General features: G+C 42.7%; 1 protein-coding gene across 3 annotated transcripts in view; it reads right to left on the bottom strand.

Annotated features, from left to right (window-relative positions):
• Positions 1-17,230, bottom strand: part of SACS (sacsin molecular chaperone) — a 250,637-nt gene that overhangs the window by 221,764 nt on the left and 11,643 nt on the right. The gene's annotated exons all lie outside the window — the stretch shown is intronic.

Here is a 17,230-nt window from a genome sequence, read left to right as displayed (position 1 = left end):
ATGTACCCTCTGGGCCAATGAATTAATTAGCATTTTAACTTTCTCCAGACATCCCAATTTATCAATTGGGCACAGTTTCCACAGTCAGATATGCTTCAGGGCAACTAATTGGAGTTGCAGAGATCAGCATGCTGGCTCAGCGGCTGTTGCACAGCATTCTGACACAGTGACTCACAAGCCGTTCAGAATGGAGGAGGATCTCAGAATCTACCTGAACAAGAACTGCAGCACAAATCTTCCAAATCTAGCATCATCTCTTGAGGCTTTGGTGTTAGCATAACAGCTAGTGAAAGTATGTACAAATACAGGTGACCAAGTTGCATCACTACAAATGTCACTGATGGACATCTGACCGAGCATTGTCGATGGTGCTTCTTCTCTTGTAGGATATGCTCAAGGTCTTTCGTTTTCAGTTTTTATTTTGTTTACAATTTCCCAAGAACATATTGGTGTTTATTATAAAATGTTTAAAAAGGGTGAAAACTGGTGCAAAAAATTAATTTCACAGTTTTCTTGTTAAATATTGGGATTAATATTAGGGGACAGGAGGACAGAAAAAAATCAACAAATAGAGAAAAGTAAGAATATTGAAAGTAAGAACAGTTTAATGCTTTGGTTATTTCAAGCTCTGCACATTAACAGTATGTACACATATGCACGTGTATACATGTGTGTATCTTCCACTACATTGCCTTGCTTCAGACAACCTTTCATTTAGACTAATTTATTATTAATATAAACACAGCTACCTAATGTAATGTATTGAATTTTCTAACAATCAGCATTTTCCTGTAATTGTGTGGTCCAAAATTCGGGTGGGAAAAAATTGAATAGCTTTTGTAAAAACCAGGAATATTTTGGTAAAAATTGGTTAACACCACAAGTGAAGGACCTTAAATGTGCAAAAACTCTCTCAGATGCAGGAACCTTAGCAATGTCATAGCACAGAAATATGGAGGATGAGAGCCAGTAAGTTCCTATCTGTGAAGAGACTTCTTCATTCTGTCAGCAAAGGAAACAAACATCTGAGGAAACACTCTAAACTGTTCAGTCTTGTCCGAGTGAAAGGCTAATGCTTTGCAGATGTCCAAAGTATGGAGCTCTCTTAATCTTTCTGACAGTGAGGCTTTGGGAAAAAAAGCTAATAATCAGACTGATTAAAGTGGAAGTCCAACACCACATTAGTTAAAAATTTAGGGCGAGGTTGTAAATAAACCATGTCCTAATAAAAGGCTGTCTATGGGTGGTCAGCAACTAATGCTCATAGCTGCTACCCTCCTGGCTGAGGTAATAGCTACAGGAATGCTACTTTCATGTAGAGATGTAAAAATAAACAAGCAGCCATAGGCTCAAAAGATGGACCCATTATCACCAACAAAACTAAATTTAGATCCCATGAAGGCATAGGGTCTATCACAGGTGGAAAGAGACTGTCCAATCTGTCATCGAATCGGAAACGTGCCACTTGCCTGGAGCTAGAATTCAGGATGTGATGGAGTGTCTGCCGAGACTGATCAAGGCCTCGGACCGCTACCCCTTCCTACTTCTCCACTTGGGCACCAATGATATTGCCAAGAATGACCTTGAGTGGGTCACTGCAGACTACGTGGCTCTGGGAAGAGGGATAAAGGAGTTTGAGGTGCAAGTCGTGTTCTTATCCATTCTCCCTGTTGAAGGAAAAGGCCCAGGTAGGGACCATTGAATTGTGGAGGTAAATGCATGGTTGCATAGGTGGGGTCGGAGAGAGGGCTTTGGATTCTTTGACCATGGGATGTTGTTCCAGGAAGAAGGATTGCTAGGAAGAGATGGGATCCACCGAATGAAGAAAGAGAAGAGCATCTTCACAGGCAGGCTTGCTAACCTAGTGAGGTGGGCTTTAAACTAGGCGGGCTTGCCAAGGGACAGTGACCTAAGTCCTGAGGTAAGTGGGGAAGTGGGATACCGAGAGGAAACACTCCTGATTCATACTGAGAAAGTAGGGCAATCAGCTAGTTATCTGAGGTGCCTGTACATGAATGCAAGAAGCCTGGGAAACAAACAGGGAGAATTGGAAGTCCTGGCATAGTCAAGGAACTATGATGTGACTGGAATAACAGAGACTTGGTGGGGTAACTCACATGACTGAAGCACTGTCATGGATGGGTATAAACTGTTCAGGAAGGACATGCGGGTGAGAAAAGGTGGAAGAGTTGCACTGTATGTAAGAGAGCAGTATGACTGCTCAGAGCTCCATTATGAAACTGGAGAAAAGCGTGTTGAGAGTCTTTGGGTTAAGTTTAGAGGCAATAGCAACAAGGGTGATGTGGTGGGCATCTGCTACACACCACCAGACCAGGAGGATGAGATAGATGAAGCTTTCTTCAGACAACTAACAGAAGTTTCCAGATCACAGGCCCTGGTTCTCATGGGGGACTTCAATCACCCTGACATCTGCTGGGAGAGCAATACAACAGTGCACAGACAATCCAGGAAGTTTTTGGAGAGTGTTGGGGACAACTTCCTGTGCCAGTGCTGGAGGACCCAACTAGGGGTCGTGCTCCTCTTGACCTGCTGCTCACAAACAGGGAAGAATTGGCAGGGGAAGCAGAAGTGGGTGGCAACCTGGGCAGCAGTGACTATGAGATGGTCGAGTTCAGGATCCTGACAAAAGGAAGAAAGGAGAGCAGCAGAATACGGACCCTGGAGTTTAGAAAAACAGACTTTGACTCCCTCAGGGAACTGATGGGCAGATCCCCTGGGAGGCTAATATGAGGGGGAAAGGAGTCCAGGAGAGCTGGCTGTATTTTAAAGAAGCCTTATTGAGGGTGCAGGAACAAACCATCCCGATATACAGGAAGAATAGCAAATATGGCAGGCGACCAGCTTGGCTTAACAGAGAAATCTTTGGTGAGCTTAAACACAAAAAGGAAGCTTACAAGAAGAAAAAACTTGGACAGATGACTAGGGAAGAGTATAAAAATATTGCTCAGGCATGCAGGGGTGTAATCAGGAAGGCCAAAGCACAATTGGAGTTATAGTTAGCAAGGGCTGTGAAGGATAAGAAGAAGTGTTTCTACATGTATGTTAGCAACAAGAAGGTGGTCAGGGAAAGTGTGGGATGGACCCTTACTGAATGGGGGAGGCAACCTAATGACAGATGAGATGGAAAAAGCTTAAGTACTCAGTGCTTTTTTTGCCTCAATCTTCACAGACAATGTCAGCTCCCAGATTGCTACACTGGGCAGCACAATATGGGGAGAAGGTCAGAGGTGAAAGAACAGGTTAAGGACTATTTAGAAAAGCTAGACATGCACAAGTCCATGGGGCCGGATCTAATGCATCCGAGGGTGCTGAGTTGGCTGATGTGATTGCAGAGCCATTGGCCATTATCTTTGAAAACTTGTGGCGATCGGGAGAGGTCCCAGATGCTTGGAAAAAGGCAAATATAGTGCCCATCTTTAAAAAAGAGAAGAAGGAGAATCTGGGGAACTACAGACCCGTCAGCCTCACCGCAGTCCCTGGAAAAATCATGGAGCAGGTCCTCAAGGAATCCATTTTGAAGCACTTGGAGGAGAGGAAGGTGATCAGGAACAGTCAACATGGATTTACCAAGGGAAAGTCATGCCTGACCAACCTGATTGCCTTCTATAATGAGATAACTGGTTCTGTGGATAAGTGGTGGATGTGATATATCTTGACTTTAGCAAAGTTTTTGATATGGTCTCCCACAGTATTCTTCCCAGCAAGTTAAAAAAGTATGGATTGGATTAATGGACTATAAGGTGGACAGAAAGCTTGCTAGATCGTCGGGCTCAACGGGTAGTGATCAACAGCTTGATGTCTAGTTGACAGCCGGAATCAAGCAGAGTGTCCCAGGGGTTGGTTTTGTTCAACATCTTCATTAATAATCTGGATGATGGGATGGATTGCACCCTCAGCAAGTTCGTGGATGACACTAATTTTGGGGGAGAGGTAGATACGCTGGAGGGTAGGGATAGGGTCCAGAGTGACCTAGACAAATTGGAGGATTGGGCCAAAAGAAATCTGATGAGGTTCAACAAGGACAAGTGCAGAGTCCTGCACTTAGGACGGAAGAATCCCATACACTGCTACAGGCTGGGGACAACTGGCTAAGCGGCAGTTCTGCAGAAAAGGACAGGGGATTACAGTGGACGAGAAGCTGGATATGAGTCAACAGTGTGCTCTTGTTGCCAAGAAGACTAACGGCCTATTGAGCTGCATTAGTAGGAGCATTGCCAGCAGATCGAGGGAAGTGATTATTCCCCTCTATTCGGCACTGACGAGGCCACATCTGGAGTATTTCATCCAGCTTTGGGCCCCCCACAATGGAAAGGATGTGGACAAATTGGAGAGAGTCCAGTGGAGGGCAATGAAAATTATTAGGGGCCTGGGGCACATGACTTATGAGGAGAGGCTGAGGGAACTAGGCTTATTTAGTCTGCAGAAGAGAAGAGTGAGGGGGGATTTGATAGCAGCCTTAAACTACCAACCCTAATCTTCAGGGCTGGCGCAACCCATTAGGCAACCTAGGCGGCCTAGGGCACTGAGATTTGGGGGGCGGCGACCGCGGCGGTATTTCCGGCCTTCCGCCACCTCTGTGAGGGGGCGGCATTTTGGGGTAGGACCTTCCGCCGCCCTAGGGAGCTGGCAGCGCTCCTGCTAATCTTCTATGATTCTATAATCTCAATGTCTCTCAGCAAAGTCTCAGATTAACTTGCAATGGAAACAGTTACTCTGCAAAAAGTGCCACTTCAAGAGAATCATAGGCCCAGCTCTAAGAATTTGCCAGACGAATGTTGAACGTACACCCCAATGAATTTAAAAACAACTATTTAGCTCTTAATATGCGAGAGAATATGATTGATGTCATTGCCCTTCAAAAACCCATACATAAAATGACACTCAAGAATCATGCTACCGTATTGCTGGTTATAGTCTCATTGCCTCCCTCCATCACCGGAAACATGGCCTTGTTACATACATCAATCAAGGCATCAAGGACTATAACAAGATAGATGCCAAGAGCAATTCCGGAACTTTCACCATCTTCAAAAGAATCAGCAAGGTAAAGGTGGCTCATGTAAATAAATCACCGAATACAGACTGGCCCTCTTCCCCATTACCTACAGCAGTGGTCCCCAAACTTTTTACCTTACACCTATCCCCCCCCACCCCCGAGACACAGTTAGGATCTGTGGCTGGGAGCGGGGCCACGGTCAGGGCTGGGGCCATGGCTGGGAGCAGGGCCATGGTCAAGGCCGGGGGCTTGAGCCAGGGCTGCAGCTGGGGATGGGGATGGGGCCCCAGCCGGGAGCAGAGCCATGGTCGGGCCAGGGCCCGAGGCTGGTGGGAGGGACTGGGGCCGCAGCCAGGGCCAGAGCAGAGCTGGGGGCATAATGGGGATCAGTGGGGCTCCCTCCCCAGTGGGCTGGCCTGAGCCCACTGTGCCCCCCAAACATTCATCCATACCCCCTAGGAGGACATGCCCACAGTTTGGGGACCACTGACCTACAGCTATATATTATTTCAATAGCTACCACATGATGTGGTGTTATAATAGTAATGATAATGCCGGCAAAGCACTTGTGGAATGGTCATCAAACAAAGTTACATAGCTTCTTTTTCATGTAGAAGACAGAGGTACTTTTCATTCTGCCTACTGCAACTGAGACTACAAGCCAGATATCAGTTTCCTCACCAAAGACCAGTTTAGAATTCCTTACAACACCCTCCAGAGCTATTCTTGGCAACTTTCCACATAGCCAGCATCGACTGGTGATAATCCACATTGGGACTGAAATCTCAGTATCATGTCGTAGCCCAAAGTGCAATGGAATTTTCGAAAGAAAAACTGGCCAAGATTCACTGTGACAATTGAGATTCTGCTGAAGCCTGAAATGAGATTCCGCTGAAGCCTGAAAATTGCAGTCATTTCACCCAGCTTATCCAAATAGCCACAAGAAAAAAACCCTCTCTTATGGCTATTGAAAAGGATAAACCCCATGAAGGAAACCAGAAACAGAAAGGCTACTAAAGGAGTACCAAAAGTTTGGTGACTCAAATCTTAGACTCATTGAACTTAGTGCACCATCAAAGATAGATCAAGATGGTTGAAGTGCTGGAGTTCACTCACTCCAGCCGCAAACCTTGACTACTATTTCATCAGCTTCTGGCTGCAAACCCAGTGAAATATCGAAAGGCTGAAGTCTCAGCTGATGTGATCACAAGAATACTCCTTATGAACACAAAAGCACCAAAGGACAAGTATACGAAGTGTAAAGTGTAAAGAGAGCTCCAACAAAGAGTCAAGCTCACTACCCGCCTCCTTGCCCATATAGTTGGCCTTCACAGTGAGGAGGTAAATAAGCCCTCTCTCTCATGAAAGCTGAAGGACCTGATGGTATCTTTCCAGAATTTCTTAAAAACCTTGGAGCCCAAGGATAGAAATGGCTGACAACACTGTTATCCATTCCTCAGGGCTTGTCCTGAGGATCTGGCATGAGGTTATAGTTATTGCCAGTAATCCCTCATCCTACGGTTTTATATCACTCCTCTACATATCATGGAAGCTCATGGAAGGAATATTACTGGCAAGGATCATGTTGCTTGGAGAAGCAATGTTACTGAATGAACAAGCAGGTTTCTGACCAGGCTGCAACTACACTGATCAAGTATTAGTCTCGACAACATAGAGTGGAGTGGGATTCCAGCAAAAACTCAAGACTGGGGCAGCTATCTTACACTTATCTGCTGCCTACACCACCATGTGGAGCAATGGCCTCCTCCTGACAGCCAATAAAATTATGCCATGCAATGCAATGATAAAATTCTTTTGAGAAGTTCTGAGCAATTGTAGGTTTCATGTTTTCCTTGATGACAAGGTCAGCAGGCCATGCATGCACTCTCAATGATGGCCTACTACAGAGATCTGTTAGCATGGATCCTGTTTAATATATCTACACCAGCAACCTTCCCCAAACATCATCACAGAAATTTGTTTATGATGATGACAATTGCTTTGGCCACACAGGCATGGGATTTACCTACCATAAAACAAATCCTAACTAAGAACCTTAAAATCATGGAAGAATATTTCTTATACTGGCAGCTAAAAGCAATCCTAAGACTGCTGTGTCAGCATTTTATCAAAACAATTGAAAGGCTAGGGCAGAACTGCACATAGATTTCTATGGCCAGCAGATAAGACACGATCCCACCCTAAAATATCTTGGGTGTGACATTAGACCTAAGCTCCACATACCACCAGCATTGGGAAAATATTCATAGCAAAATAAAGATGCATGTAACTCTCATCCAGAAACTGGCAGGAATGATTTAGGGAGCCAATGCAAAAACCTCACTGACCCTTGTCTTCTCTACTGCAGAATATAGCTCAACCATCTGGACACACAGCTCTCACACATCTTTTGTCAATTCTCAACTTAACAAAGTTATGCAGATTATTACGAGCACAGTACAAAATCAACGCCACAGCCATGGTTTCCTATAATGGTGCATATCCACCCATCCCAAATTTGTTGTGATATGAGTATTTTTCCAAGAGTTCCATTGTATTCGAGGGAACAAGGATCTTCCAATATATGGCAACTTAAATAATATATTGAGATTTCAACCCAAATCCAGGAAACCTTTTTGGCTTGCCACTCAAGAGCGCAAAGATTTGGGGTTTTCCCCTGGAGATCCACAGCAAGCAAGGTGGAATGATGCCAACATCCCAAATAAACACCTCATCAAGGACCCAACTGAAGAATCCCGTGGCTTTTCACACCTAAAGAAAATATGGTCCACTTTGAATGGTATCTGCATATCACATAGCAGATGCGTCTACCTCTCCATTAATGGGGACTGAGACACTATCTTATTTGTGACCACGGAAACGGACTTCACCCTACGAAACACCTCATCCATCAGTGTCCCAAACAATCATATCCTGGTGGTATTTCTACCATCCACTTCACATCTGCTAAAACAAACTAAGTGGATTGCCAACCTAGACTTGGACATCTAACATTGTATGCGTTTAAGTCATATAAAAGAAGAAGAACCCTTTTAAAAATCGTACAGTCATTGGGTTGGGAATACAGAGATAGGAGTATGTAATGCAGAAATAGCCACCAAGTGAACTCTCAGGGAACTCATGGAGAACCCTTTTCCTTAAAGTGAAGTAAATATTGCACAATAAGGTGTGGGGAAGACTGCATAGGAGGAGTACCCTACTCCTGGGACCACACGGAGAAATGCTTCAATTTCATCATGGAAGTGTAACTGGTAGATGGTTTTCTACTGTTTAAGAGAATGTTCTGAACCTGTAGGGCACAGTCAGTCTCCTGAGCTATTAACCGCTGACCATCCAAGCTGTCAGAGGCTGGGAGGATTGGGATGTAGCACCGGGCCGGGGTTCTGTGAAATTATATCTGTGACTTGAGGCAAAGTTATGAGATCCCAGATGGAGAGCCTAAAGAGGTCTGAGAACCAATCCTGCCAAGGCCAGGCTAGAGCTATCGGGATTAGAGTGGCATAATCCTGTCTGAGTTTGCATAACACCCTCGGAGGAAAGGCATACAAGTGCTTGTCCTTTCACAACAGAAGGAAAGCATCTGAAGTAGATCTGACCTGTCTGGAACAGAACAGATGACACTTCCTATTCAATCGCATATTAATCAGAGAGATCTCTGGAATTCCCCAAGCCTGAAAAATAGATTTGGCTATGTCCATTTTGAGGGCCCACTTGTGATTCCTAATGAACGTTCTGCTGAGATAATCTACCAGAAATTTCTGATCATGCAGGAGGTGTGAGGCTTTGAGTATGACAGCATTTTTGATTAAAATAACCCAGAAATCCATTGCCTCTTGACAAACGTGATCTGACTTGGCACCTCCTTGCCTAGTCAAGAACGTTGCAGCAACGTTGCCGGAGAGGACTTGCATGGTACATCTTCTGATATGCTGAAGGGAAACCCAATATGCCAGATGAATTGCTGAAACTTCTTGAACATTTATGTGGCGAGAGAGTCCTTGATCTGATTAAGGTCCTTAGTTGCTTAGGTCCCGAGTGAGCACCCCATTGTACGGATGAGGCATCTGTGACCAGTCATAGAGAGTAGAGTCAAGGAAAAAGGGAACCCTTTGCATTCACAGGTAGGGTCCATCCACCAATGTAGGGATTACAACACACTTGCAGATACATGAGTCAACATGACCAGTGCATGATGAGATGGATGGTAGACAGAGTTCAACCATCCCTGCATCACTCTCAGGTGAAATCTGGCAAGTTGAGTCATATATGTGCAAGCTGCCTTGTGTCCTAGAAGTCTCAGGCAATTTCTTACTGTTGTACAAGGATGGATCTTGAGGCCTATGCACAGGTCCAATATTGCCCCAAATTTGGCCTGGGATAAGTATGCCCTTGCCAAACTGGAGTCAAGAACTGCTCCTATAAACTCGATTCTCTGCACAGGCAAAAGCACTGACATGTCCTGTTGCCAAAGGGAGGGACAGGAGAAATTAGATCCTGACAAACTGGTACACTGGCATCAATTAAGGAGTCAAATAGACTCTTTCAAGGTTGCAAGTTTCCTAGATGAAGGTGAACAGAAGCAAGAAGTGGCAGTCTCCTTCTTTGGAGTTTATGACGTTTCTTCATTTACTCAGAATACCTTGGTGCATAAGAAGGATGCCTTTGCTTAGTATGAGGACACAACTGCTTCCTCTTAAGACCTGAGGTGTAAATGCCCAAAGTCATAAGTGTTGCCCTAGAGTCTTTTAGTGAAAGCAGCACTTCATCCGTCTTCCCAGAAAACAAATTAGGACCATCAAATGAACACTTCTCAACCATCTGCTGGACCTCTGCTGGATCCCAGATGCTTGCAGCCAAGAGGAATGATGCATCATGATTATAAATGCCATCACGCTAATCTGCAGAGTTTTCACCAAGACTGCCTGAAATGAGGTTCTAGTATCAGACAGCTTTCATTAAGCATGCCCTGATACTCTTATTTGGCCTTATCAAGTAATTTGTCCCACGAATTTAGCCATATTATCCCCAACAGAAAAATCATATCTGACTAAGAGAGGCTGGTGGTTTGCAATTCTGATTTGTAATCCTGAGGTCAAATAAACCCTTCTACTAAAATAATTGAGTTTTTTATATTCTTTATTTTTAGAGGTGGATTTGGAATGTCTTGCTTTGAGTTTTCATTGACTATAGTCACTACCAAAAATCCTAGGGTGGGCTGTGAACAGAACTGTTCTTGGTGCCTCCTCTCTGTTCTCTTAGCTATGGGTGGAAGAAATTCAAGAGTTTGCCACACAATTTTTGTGGGCTCAGGGATAATTTCATTAATTGGTAGAGCCACTCTACAAGCTCCTGAAGCGTGGAAGGTATTCACTAATTTATATGGATTGTCCTTCACCATTTTCACCTGGATACCCAGGGAACTAGCTACTCTTTTTAAAAGTTCCTGGTAGGTATTATAATTGTTCAGATTTGGGAAAGATGATGACTCAACACTGTTGCCTCATCAGAAGAGGACGATAATGTGGTCAGTGGTGGCTGTACAGGTTGATCATGTACAAGTGCTTGTACTGAATCCGTATGAGAGGAGTCTGGTCTTGTCTATGCCACTTCTACTACCTGCCTGGTACCAAGATTGGTACGGGGATCGACACTGGGTATTTCTTGTTGCCTTAAAGAAGATAGATGGGTGAGGCATTGGAGCAGCTTGCAAAAAGCTGGAAACATTTCCCCTGGGGTCCAACATGGCCAATGATAAGATATTGGGTCCCATTTATAAGCACCCTATGGCATTTTATCCCTAGACCTGCTCTTGTGAGAGTGTAAGTGCCAAGATCTGGATCTCTCTGAGAAGGTTGGAGGCAAATTTTAAGACCTCCTGTAATATGATATGTAAGATCAGTCCTCCATTCTTATTGTTAGTTATTAGCTGTTACAACCCTGTCTACATTCTCCAGGGTGGATCCAAAAGCAAAAAAGGGCAAGTGCGTGCTCCAGCAGCGCTGCTATGAGGCAGTTTCACCATATAGGCTGCACCAGCTGGCGCAACCATGAGTGGGAATATGAAGAGGACACTTGAAGAACCAAAAGTCCTCAGTCCAAGGATTGTCCAGTAGAAGAGAATAAGGGTAAACCAATCTCACTGAGAACCTTCATGTTGTCCTCCTGCAGGTACTGCTGACCCCCAGTCAATAGCAGGATGTGTCTGTCCAGCTCTCTGGTTACTTACAGGCCTTCCAACCTCCAGGCTGCCTACTACCCAGCCTTCCTTCCACAGCCAGCTCCCAGGCTGCTGGCTGTGACCTGCTACTCCTGCTCCTGTACAGGTTTTGTCTCTCTCCTGAGGCAGTACCTCTGACCTAAGGTTGTACTTGTTTCCTGTAACCTAGATGTTATGTAGTTCTCTACTTGCTGGATGTTTACCTGAAGGTTTACACAGTGCTGCGCAATAAGCCAGCAGGCTCAGCGTGGTGTATTATTATTACATACATTTATAAGGCCAGAAAATCACTTGAATACAGCTAAATCTCACATATTTTAGAGAAATACCCATGTTTCCATTCTCACTAATGTCTAGCCCATTTTTAAATTACATAACACTGCAGTACATGGGATTGGACAATAAGTGACATGTACTAAATAAGTAACACTCCCTATTCCAAATAGCTTACCATCTAAAAGCAAAACAAATATAACACAAGACAAACACCAAGTTATATTACAGCATTAGGTCATGAATGTTTCACAGAAAAGGTGGGTGTTTAGAAGGGCTTTTTTAAGGAAGGTCAGCAAGAAGTTGGCATATAGTAGGTGGGAGATAGCAATTGTGGCTCAATCACCTCTCTTAGTAGTCTATTCCACTGCTCAATTTCTTTCATGGTAAGGAACATTTTCCTAATACCTAGGTTTCACAGTGAGGAACATTTTCCTAATATCTAGGTTAAATATTTTCTGCCCCTGCTTCTGGTCATCGCTTCTTGTCCTACCATATTCTAGAACTGTTAATAATTACCTTTCTTTGTTTATATTGTTACTTTGAAGGTATTAATAGATCATATTCATTGACTCACTTTCTGTCATAAATATAAAGGGAAGGGTAAAAACCTTTATGTATGCAGTAACATAAAATCCCTCCTGGCCAGAGGTACAGAATCACTTACCTGTAAGGGGTTAATCAGTTCAATTAACCTAGTTGGTACCTGACCGGAAAGAAGATACTTTCAAATTGAGGGGGGGGGGGGAGGTTTTGTTTGTGCTCTCTTTCTTTGTTCCCTCTGGATAGAGAGAGAGAGAGAGAGAGAGACCAAGCAGGTAAACCATCTCTTGAAAAGATACCTTGAAACGATACAGCTAAAATTACAGAAATTGTAAGTAAAGGCAAGGAAATGTGTTAGATTATCTTTTGTTTTAGCTTGTGAATTTTCCCTGTGCTAAGAGAGAGGTTTATTCCTGTTTTTGTAACTTTGAAGTTGAGCCTAAAGGGGAATCCTCTGTGTTTTAAATCTTTTTATCACCCTGTAAAATTACCTTCCATCCTGACTTTACAGAGGTGCTTCTTTTACTTTTTTCTTTATAATAAAGTTCTTCTTTTAAGAACCTGATTCATTTTAGTATCCTAAAAATAAAGGGTCTGGTCTGTACTTTTATTAAAGGCAATTGGTTGGTATATTATTCTCAAGCCTCCCCAGGAAAGGGGGTGAAGGGGCTTGGGGAGATATTTTGGGGAAATAGGAACTCTAAGTGGTCCTTTTCCTGAATCTTTGTCTAAATCACTTGGTGGTGGCAGCAATACTGTCCAAGGACAAGGAAAGGATTTGTGCCTTGGGGAAGTTTTTAACCTAAGCTGATAGAAATAAGCTTAGAGGGTCTTTCATGCGGGTTCCCACATCTGTACCCCAGAGTTCAAAGTGGGGAGGGAACCTGACACCTTCATTTAACTTTCTCGTCGCACCTCATGTGTTTATCCTTATATCATTTTGTTGCTGTTCTATTTTGTTTGTTTTATGCAAGAGAAGATGATAGAATTTTAAGGTGGGGTAAAGTAAAAGAGGAGAAATAAAACAGGGAAAACTAATTTAAGATTTACAAATTGAGGACTAGGAACCACATGTCCAAACTAGGTCCAGTAATCTAGACCAAAACCAGATGAATATCAACTGAAGAACAGCTGCTTTAACAAATTGGCACTGAGTGTCTACCGAGTCTGATGCTTTTAAAAAAATATGTAACAAGATCTATTGTTTCTCTGTCCTCTTATTATTTTAAGGAGACAAGGCAGGAGAGGTAATGTGTTTTATTGCACCAAATTCTGTTGTTGGAAGAGACAATCTCGAAAGCCTGTCTCTTTCAACAAGAGAAGTTGATCCAATAAAAGATATTAGCTCACCCACCTTGTCTCCAATATTCGGGAACAACACAGCTACACCAACACTGCAAACAATTCTTATTCTTTTGGCATTTTTATGTTTGCGGGTAATATGCAAGCTATCTTGTAAACTGAAGAACATTAGCTTTTACTACACCATACTGGGAAATTATAGCTCATTATATCATATTAAAGATAAATGATTAAAAATAATCAAATCCATCAACTCCCTCAGGATAAAATGTGGTGAATAAATGAGGTATTGAAACCAGGGCTCTAGAGAACTGGTTTAAAGACTTTTCCTAGTTATCCTTTCCTTAAGGTATCATCTCTATTCAGATTTCTGTTTAACTATTTGTTAAATAGAATTAATAGTTAGCATTAAGAATGGTGGCAGTCTGTAAAGAATTAGTCTTTTTTCCCTAAGTGTTCCTGTCTTCCTTCCTTTATCCCAGGGGTAGGCAACCTATTGCACACGTGCCGAAGGCGGCACGCGAGCTGATTTTCAGTGGCACTCACGCTGCCTGGGTCCTGGCCACCAGTCCGGGGGGCTCTGCATTTTAATTTAATTTTAAATGAAGCTTCTTAAACATTTTAAAAACCTTTTTTACTTTACATACAACAATAGTTTAGTTATATATTATAGACTTATAGAAAGAGACCTTATAAAAACGTTAAAATGTATTACTGGTATGTGAAACCTTAAATTAGAGTGAATAAATGAAGACTCGGCACACCACTTCTGAAAGGTTGCTGACCCCTGCTTGTCCTCACAGAAGAATTCTATTTTTTACCAGAAGTGAGGAAAAACTCATCCAAAAATGACATCAGTGCTGCTCCATGAGTTAGCCGCATTATCTTCTCCTGGTGAAAAAAATGGTTGTTTGTGTTTAAACTGAATCTCCATAAACAACACGTGGGTCAGGCCCTAATTCAACAATCTGTTCCTATTCAGCAAAGCATCTAAGCATGTGCTTAAGTCCCATTGACTTTCATGTGGTTGAACTTCAGCACATGCTTAGGTGCTTTGCTGAACAGCGATGGATTTAAGCAGAAAATCATACGGTAGGAAGGGACTGCAAAGGTCATCTAGTCCAGGAGTTCTCAAACTGTGGGTCGGGACCCACTTTGGAGCCCTGACCCCCATTTTAATGGGGTCGTCAGGCTGGTGTTGGACTTGCAGGGGCCCAGGGCTGAAGCCGAAGCCCTAGCCCCACCACCCAGGGCTGAAGCCAAACCCCCAGGGCTTCAGCGCTGGGCAGGGGAGTTAAGGTTATGTTCTGCCCCCACCCCTGGGGTCACGTAGTAATTGTTGTCAGAAGGGGGTCACGGTTCAATTAAGTTTGAGAACCGCTGATCTAGTCTAACTCCCTTATAATGCTTTACCAAACAGGACCTCAAGTTGTTTTCTACATCTTAATAATAATAAATGGAGATATAACTATCTCATACAACTGGAAGGGACCCTGAAATGTCATTGAGTCCAGCCCCCTGCCTTCACTAGCAGGACCAAGTATTGATTTTGCCCCAGATCCCTAGCTGGCCCCCCTCAAGGACTGAACTCACAATGCTGGGGTTAGCAGGTCAATGCTCAAACCACTGAGCTATTCCTCCCCCCAAACCTCCTTTAGCTTGGTATCATTATAAATAATAAAGTCCACATTTTCAAAGCATGCAGGGGGTCAGACCAGATGATCATAATGGTCCCTTCTGACCTTAAAGTCTATGAGTCTATGAGTCTAATTTTTGAATGCCTCGATTTTTGAGTGACCAACTTTAGACTCCTAGGGCCTAATCTGCAGAAGTGCTGAGCATCTGCAACTCTTACTGACTTCAAAGGGAGCTGCCGGTACTTAGCACAGCAATTTCTGAAATTGTGACTGGCTGCTTGCACTGTGTGCCCTTGGAGTACACAATTTAAAATACAGGGCACAATATTTTATGTCATTTGCTACGACGAAGTCAGAAGACCCAAAATAATGCCAACTTAAGTAATGATAGGCCTGAACCTTATCTGGTATGCATTGATATAACTCTGCTTCATAATATCAACTAAGGATCTGGATCATTGTATTTACAGCTTTAGGTCTTGCTTCAGCAAGGCATGTGCCTATTAATTTTAAGCATGTAGATAATCCATTGATTTCAATAGGATTACTCGCATACTTGAAGTTAGGCATAGGCTTAACTACACCTTGCTGAATTGGGGTCTTAGATTGCATAGCAGGTTTCATACAAATTGTATCCCAAAATATCTTCCATCTAGAAATGGAATGCTAAAAAATAATGGCAGAGAGAGAAATATTTTACCAAAGATTTGAAAAAAAAATGGAGAGCTGATAAGGTAGAGCAATAAAAGAAGGCTGCTCTCCACAGCAGAGGCTACAGGGGAGAAGATTCTCATAACAACACTGATGAAAACTGAGTGAGAAAGAGAGCCAGTGCTTGATAAGACTGACAGAAAGGAGAACAGATATAGGAGGGGAAGGGAGTAGATACAAGATCCGTGAGGCAGACTGTGGCAGGTTTAAAAAAATTGGGGCAATTTTAAACTGGAAAGTGAAAATAACAGTAAACTAATACTTGTTTGAAGATGGTCATGCTTCTCAGGGTGTGTTTAAGGTCCCCCAAAAGTTAACCATAACTAGATAACAAACATTGCTTTGTCTACACTAGTTGCTCTTCCAATTGTTTGCAATTGTTTTGCTACAGTAAATTGCCTAAATTAAATACTTATAAATACATGTTTTGATAAAAACAAGGCAGATAGCCAGCTGTGATCACTAACACTATCACTGATCAGCTAATTGTACAAATCCTATTAAAGTTTGTCAACTGATAGCCCCAACTCCACCTAGCCTGTTTGCTTGTCTCACTCACACACTGTTACATCATCTTTTAGACTGTACGGTCTTTGAAATACAGACTGACATTTATTATTTGTTTATATAATGCCCAGCACAATATGGCCTAGCCTGTTTCAGGCTTTTAGGTGCTACCAGAATATAAATATTAAATAATAACAATAAAATGTTCCTGAGATAAAGGCACTCTAATGTAGAGATATATTTATTTAATTTAGATGGAGAAAAATAATCCTCTAAAAGCATCCTCCAAGAACACAAATTTCAAAAACTTGAGTCTATCCAGTCCTCCTGTTCTACCTACATTAATAACATTGTTGATCTAGCTCCAATAGCCTTAGGGAAGTCAGTTCATCAACACAACAGTACCAGTACCTCTGAAAAGAATGTTACATTATTAAAGTGTGCATGCTGGTGCAAAGAGCTTCAGAAACCCCAGCAGGTAGAAAGTTGCAATAGATTCTCTCAGTAAAGGAGCGTTAAACCTTTAATAAATGGGGGAAACATCTTAGTTTCTTACTTAATTAAGCAATAAGGCACAACCATGAGTGCATTCCTTTGCCATTGGTGCATACTTTGGATAGCTTGTGAGAGCACAGCCAAAGGCTGTGTTGCCCTCAGTCACCTGAGAAGTGTACCAATGCTCCAGGAATGTTTATTAATATTAAAGTAAGCTTAAAAACAGAGCGGTGAAAACATATTTTGGTAAATGCATAGTTTTTCTTCATGATAGTTTTCACTTACATAGTACCTTTCATCTATGATCTCAATATACTGTTACAAACATTAATTATTCTCACAGTACCCAATGAGAGATTTTTTTTAAACAAATGGAGAAACCGACAGTGAGCCAGATCTTCAGATGGTGTAACTTGTCATTGCTCCATTGATTTCAATTCAATTATGACAATTTTTACAAGTTGAGGATCTGGCCCAGTGAGGTGAAATGACTTGCTCCTGGTCACA

This window comes from Chrysemys picta, chromosome 1 (assembly GCF_011386835.1).
Source record: "Chrysemys picta bellii isolate R12L10 chromosome 1, ASM1138683v2, whole genome shotgun sequence".
NCBI classification, from domain to species: domain Eukaryota; kingdom Metazoa; phylum Chordata; order Testudines; family Emydidae; genus Chrysemys; species Chrysemys picta.
Note: the sequence above shows the minus strand (reverse complement) of the source record. Positions and strands in the feature narration are given on the sequence as shown.